The sequence below is a fragment of the Etheostoma spectabile genome, chromosome 9 (genome assembly GCF_008692095.1).
Source record: "Etheostoma spectabile isolate EspeVRDwgs_2016 chromosome 9, UIUC_Espe_1.0, whole genome shotgun sequence".
In the NCBI taxonomy this organism is placed as follows: domain Eukaryota; kingdom Metazoa; phylum Chordata; class Actinopteri; order Perciformes; family Percidae; genus Etheostoma; species Etheostoma spectabile.
Window position 1 is genome coordinate 28,099,084 of NC_045741.1, and position 7,054 is coordinate 28,106,137.

The following is a 7,054-nucleotide window of genomic DNA, read 5'->3' on the forward strand; positions in this document are numbered from 1 at the left end:
GTTCCAGTTTGAGATACTTTACTTGGAGGCCTTGCCGTATTCATCTGTCCTTGCTCCTGGTTCTTAATGTGGATTGTTGTTTCATCTTCACTACCACTACTAGAAGATAAATCAGGAGGTGGTGCTTTGATATCTAGATGCCGCTTGATTTGAGGAATATGCTTAAGATCAAGGGCAGGCCACCTTGTGTCTGTATCATGGCTTCCTGTTTGAGATTCTTGAAGTGGAAGTCCTTTAACTTCCACCCCCCCAGGCTTCTCTGTGTGGCGTATTGTTTCCTCCTCACTGTCACTACTAGAAGATGAAGCAGAAGCTGGTGATGGTGCTTTGATATCAAGACGCCTCTTGATGCGTGTAGCATGCCCAAGAGCAAGGGAAGGCCACTGTGTTTGTGGGTCATAACTAACAGTTTGAGATACTTTACTTGGAGGTCCTACAATGTCCACCTTCCCAGGCCTCTTTGTCTGGTGTATTGTTTCATCCTCACTGTCACTACTAGAAGAGGAATCAGAAGCTCGTGATGGTGCTTTGATATCTAGACGCCTTTTGATGCGAGTTACATTACCAAGATTTAGGGCAGGCCACTGTGTTTCTGGATCCTGACTTACTATTTGGGATTCTTGAAACAGATGTCCTGCACTCCCTACCACCCCTGGCCTCTCTTTCGTTGTGTGGTGTGTCGTTTCATCCTCACTGTCACTACTAGAAGATGAATCAGAAGCTGGTGATGGTGCTTTGATATCTAGACGCCTCTTGATGCGCATGGTATGATCAAGATCAAGGGCAGGGAACTGTGTTTGTGGGTCATAACTTACAGTTTGAGATACTTTACTTCCTGCAATGTCCACCCTCCTTGGCCTCTCTGTGTGGTGTATGGTCTCATCGTCACTGTCACTACTAGAAGATGAATCGGAAGCTAGTGATGGTGCTTTGATATCAAGACGCCTCTTGATGCGCGTGGTATGCTCAAGCTCAAGGGCAGGCCACTGTGGTTGTGGGTTTTTATAAGTTCCAGTTTGAGATACTTTACTTGGAAGCCTTGCCATGTTCATCGGTCCTTGCTCCTGGTTCTTAATGTGGATTGTTGTTTCGTCTTCACTGCCACTCTTACAAGATAAATCAGGAGGTGGTGCTTTGATATCAAGACGTCTGTTGATGCGAGGAAAATGCTCAAGATCAAGGGCAGGCCACCTTGTGTCTGGATCATGGCTTCCTGTTTGAGATTCTTGAAGTGGAAGTCCTGTAATTTCCACCTTCCCAGGCCTCTTTGTCTGGTGTGTTGTTTCATCCTCACTGTCACTACTAGAAGATGAAGCAGACGCTGGTGATGGTGCTTTGATGTCTAGACGCCTCTTGATGCGTGTTGTATGCTCAAGATCTAGGGCAGGCCATGGGGGTTGTGGATGATCCAAACCTATTTTTTGAGATACTCCAACTGGAAGCATTGTCATGTGCGTCTCACCTTGCTTTTGCATTTGGTCCATTGTTTCCTTTGTTCTCTCACCACTAGAAGAAGAATTAGTAGGTGGCAATGGGGCACGCCTCTTGATGGGAGAAGGCAATTGTGGTTTTATGGCATCATGGCTTACAGATTGAAACTCTTTAACTGGAAGTCCTGCCATGTCCACCTCTCTTTGCTCTTGCTTATTTGAATGTTTTGTTGTTAAATCCATAGTCTCATCATTAGAAGATGAATCAGAAACTGGTAATGGGGCGTTGATAGCCACACGCTTATTCATTTGGGGGATGCATAGGCCATCTAGGTCAGTTGACAGAGTTTCTGGCTCAGTGATTTTGATCGACTTGATCACTCTGTCTTTACTTTGTTTCCCTTTTAGGTCTGTGATTTCTGCTTCACTCTCACTGCTTGAAGAGGATGAGTATGCTGCAGGTAGTGAAGGTGCTTGGGTATCAATACTCTTACCTTGACTGGTAACACTCCCTTTTTTGACTGTGTAGTTCTCCTCATCACTGTCACTTGAACGAGAGGAAAAGGAGTCATCATGTCTCACTGTTGGCCTGTGTTTGTCATATCTGTAATCACCCTGATTATATTGGACTGAAGGTCTGATCTGCTGTTCAAAACTAGCATCCTGTTTAAGGCAAGTTGTGATCTCAGGTTTATTGTGGTTCCTTTCTATATCCTCCTCCTCTTGGTCTGAGTTCACAATGTATTGTGTAACTTCATCCTCACTGACATATGAGCTCGAGCTGGACATATCATCAGTCTTCTGCTTATCAGTAGAGGGTGCCACAATTAATTTTGAATCGTTAAAAGAACCACACGCACTGCCGGACGGTGTGGATGTGCTTTGAATAGAATCGCTAAATTCAAACTGTTCTTCATTCTCCTGCCCCAGATCACAGTATGTTAGGTTGGCGTTATCTGCATGTGGTGACCAATCTGCAAAGGGCTCGGAAGAAAATCCAGGAGGTTCTCTTGGGCCCTCTACTTTTCCAGCTGTCGAGGCATCAGCTCTCTGCTGAACAGAGTCCTCTGCAGGCTGACGAGACTTGGGTGTTAAGTCGTCTCCTCGGTTCTTTTTGTCTTGATTAAATGTTTCATCAGATAGTGAAGAATCTGAGCATGAAGACGATCTTCCCCTATCCAGCTCAACAGGGTCTGGGATGTGTTCAAATTCTATTTTGTGTGTGCGGCCTGCTTCAATGCCTTCCCTGCTATCTCTCTGGTTCGTCTCGAGACATTCAGTATCCTTCTCAGCCTCAGCTGCTTCACATTCAATCACTGCATCATTATTGTTGCTTTCCAGATTGGGTATGGTATCATAATATTGTACATTGATGTCTTCTACGTTGCTAAATGTGACTCTCCTTTCCCTGTGAGTTCCCACATCTTCTGGTTCCTCATCATTGTAGTAGGCCTCATTCTCATAATTATTTTGTTCTACAGATGAGACAGAGTTGGTTGCAGAAGATCTTTTCTTCTTTGTGACCCTTCTCCAAAGCACATCAATACAAGGTCTTGCTAGGACTCCTAGAATAAAGGCTACCAGAAACGTGATGAAAACAGACAAACACACAGCCAGAGTCAAATCAGGCTGTAAAGCTCTCTGATTCCTTTCTTGACCTTTCCTATTTGGGGTGGCTTGGGGGACTATTTGTCTTCTGGCTCTGGATAAACTTCTAGTTTTTCTTTTTTCACCTCCTATTTTACTGATTTGTAGGCTGAAAACAGACAAAATGTTGTGTTCCTTCGACACACACACGTAAAGTCCTGTGTCTCTCTCTGTGATGTCACTGATGAGCAGATCAGCCTGAGGTTGGCTCACAGATGCTTGACCACTGGGCATCCACCACACTGAATCTACAACAAAGACATCATTAACATGCCATTAGACTGACTTAAATTGTTTACACACACACACACACACACACACACACACACACACACACACACACACACACACACACACACACACACACACACACACACACACACACACACACACACACACACACACACACACACACACACACAAATATTTAATTGCAATTGTATAATTGTCCATTGTTGATATGCAATAGATCACAAATTAATCACACCTTTTATCTATTCTAAATGTACTTTTTCAAGTTGTTAATGCACTTTTCAACATGGAAGCGGACAAATATGCTTGCTTTATGCAATGTTTATTATTACTGCAACAATCCATGAAAAGGACAAATACTCTCCACAATAACCTCAAAGGTACTGTATGCTCAGAAAGGGTTCAGAGGGTTCTCTGCATCAGCCGTATGCATGGCCAGCAAGTAGTATTTGAGATTTGAAGTAATTCGATTGCAACTTAATTCACATCGAGAGTAAACGCAAGTAACTTTAGTCTTTTCGAAAGAACCATCTGGAAGGGCTTTGAAAATGAACTTGCCTTACTTAAAAGATTATTTATCCATTTCTGCTCATCAGAATCAGAAATACTTTATTGAGTTTGTTTCTGCTGCATTGTTTCCTAATTTCCCAAAACTACAAAGAGAACAGAGGCCCAAATCCCAGAAAAAAATGAAATGATTGGCATTAAAAAGACTTTGCGTCATCTCAATATTATTGCGTTCATTTTGACAGACCTAATCTATATGTAATTTAGCCCTTACCTTGTGTAGAGCAAGACAGCAGTATCTCCGAGCCACTATAGACGGTCACCTCTTGGTGAAGCTCTGGCCCTCTTTCAGTGCCAAAACAGTTCAGGTCATCCTCCTCCAACTGCAGCATGTCTCTGCCTGAGAGGCTGGACGGGGAAGCACACACCATGCTCCAGGACTCCGAGCCTCTGCTGCTGTCATAGGCCAGCCATCTTCTTAGACTGCGCATGCTGCAATCACACTGCCACCTGTTCCCGTCCAGCCTGACATCCGCCCCGATGTTACGCAGAGAAAGGTAAATCAGAGGATGGAGGCTGGTCAACACGTTGAAGCTCAGATCAAGGACCTTTGAGGGGGGCACATACAATTTGGACATACAGTATAATTTGACACATTTAATGTGATTGCTAAAAAGATTTAATGAAAACTTTTCTAATTTAAAAGCTATATTTTAAAAAGAAAATACTTTTCTGAAAATAACCCATGAACAAAAAAAAGACTAATGTTGGAATACTGAGTACTTGTACATTGCATGTTTTCAATAAATTAGATTTAAAAAGAAATCTGTGTTACCCGGAGCTGGGCTAAATCCTGGAACATCTGTGGATGGAGACTTGTGATGAGGTTATGTCGTAGGTGAAGCTCTTTTAGCTGTCGAAGGTGGCTAAGCTCCCCCGGTCGAAGAGTTGAGATCCTGTTGAAGGAGAGCTGCAGAACCTGTAGGGACTCACTACCTTCCAGCCCTGGATGACAGAAAGCAAGAGCTGTAATAGAAACTCAACAATAACGATGATGGGGTGGCTTCCAAAGGGAGCAAAGAGGTTTTCTATGATACCAACAGTTGGTCTGTTATTGGTTTTCTCAGTCCTGTACTGCTTTACATCCTGCACTGTGATTTGCAAAGTCACATTATTTTAACTATGAAGGTGATTTGTTTGCAGTACTGCAGTTTTTTTGTTTTTAATGCTGAAATCAAATAAGATCAACTACGGACTTTTCTCTCTTTCTGGACTTCTAGATAGTGAATAGTGTAAAATGTCCGAATCAATGAACACCCCTTCCCTGGAACATGAATCCAAATTCTTCTGGCTTATTTTCACTGTGAACCCACTTAACAATATGACTAACTAAGGGCTAAGAATCTTTCTGTGGTGCTCATTCCGGGATTTCTCCTCCTTTTCACAAGCCTGAGACAATCTCCCTGAGACTGCTGGGTTGAAGTGAGGCACTGTGGGTATGTGCTTCATTAGAGAGGCACTGAGGGTGCTGTGGGCTGAATACCAAACAGGAAAGAAGTGTATAACTGTCAACCCAGCTCTTGCTAAGTAAATGGGCTGTCCACACATGCCTTTAAAGGAACCCGAGTGAATGCATTTCTTTGAAACACACGTATGTTCAATCACGCAGCAGCTATTCCATTAAATAATAAGATGCAGGAGGGGGGGGACTAAGTTGTACTGCATGTTTACACCTTTCTTTAAAGCCACTGGAATGTCATTAAAAACTGACTGGCTGAAGGGTGTAGTGTCATTATCTTGGGAGGTTTAATCATTTCTAAATGGAGCAAAGTACTAAAAGATAATGATGGGGTTTGTTTATATGAGAGAATCAAATGAGTACACTAGATGACAATAACAGCAACGCACACAGCACACACTTATTTCACCATACAGACAAATTACTAGACCCTAAACCCCTATTAGGTGTATATTTGGTAAACCATATGCCTATGAGGTAGCCTTAACCTTTCAGGTGTAGCTCATGGACATTTCTCAAAGACACTCAAGAGGGCAATTAAAGGTGTGCATAGTGTTGACTGTAGAACTTATCATCTATCAACTTTTTGATGTATAATATTTAATCACCCACACCTTTTTAAGAAGAAAAAAAAGTGTAATTTATGTGATTAAATTTGCGAGATGGCAAATGGGAAAAGAAATAACCCAAAACAAGTTCTGCTGCCCCTAATCTTTGCTATGTTTGTAAAATATTGGCCAGTTTTACTTTTCAGGCCTAGGACATTTATTCAGATGACACAATCTGTCATACAGTATCCACAGAATATATCATAAAACCACTCGCATTGCACTTCTGTTCTTCACAAGCACACACAGACGTGTTCCAAGCATTTAATAGTGATGGTTCAAGTGTGTGTTTATCTCCCGTCAATACACCTGAGACCATACCAGAGATACGACGGTATATGAATAGATTGTGGGTACACACCCAGACAATAGACATTTCATGTAACTATTTAGACTTTGAACATGTTGGGTGTGGTCTAGAAGTCATAAGATACTACGCACTATTGTGAACACTGTACTGTACACAATTAAGGTCTGCAGTGTGACTCCTATCTGTTGGCAAAGCCATTGATGTTAGTGGTTAATTGTTTAAGATTGTGTGAGTTTTGTGTGTTATGTGTAGGATTATTATTGTATTTCATACAGTATATCTGTAAGTTACTTAAGTACAGTCTTGAGATACTTGTATTTTACTTGAGTATTTCCACTACTGCTTTATTTTATAATCATATTCCCTTACATTTGAGGGAAGTTTTTCTATTGCTCTTTCAGTGATTCAGACTTAGATTTTGCATACAAAACATATGAGATTTTATATAAATAAAATGTGACGCTGTCATAGATTAAATACCCAGCCATTTATAAAGCAATTAAATTAGCCCCACCTTGACCAACTACAGCATGAAAGTGCAAATAATGAGCCAATATTACAATTAAACATTAACAGTGGAAATTCTGCACAATGACTACTTTTAGCCAAAGGAAAAAAAAAATACTGCTGTGACAGCATTTTATGGGTGCATTACCATATTACACTGACTCACCCTGTGGGAGTTGCTCAAGCTGATTCCTCTCAACAGATAGCAGCTGCAGGGTGGGGGCCCAAGATACACATCCCCGTCTTCTCGAAAGTCTGAAACGATGTAGAGGTC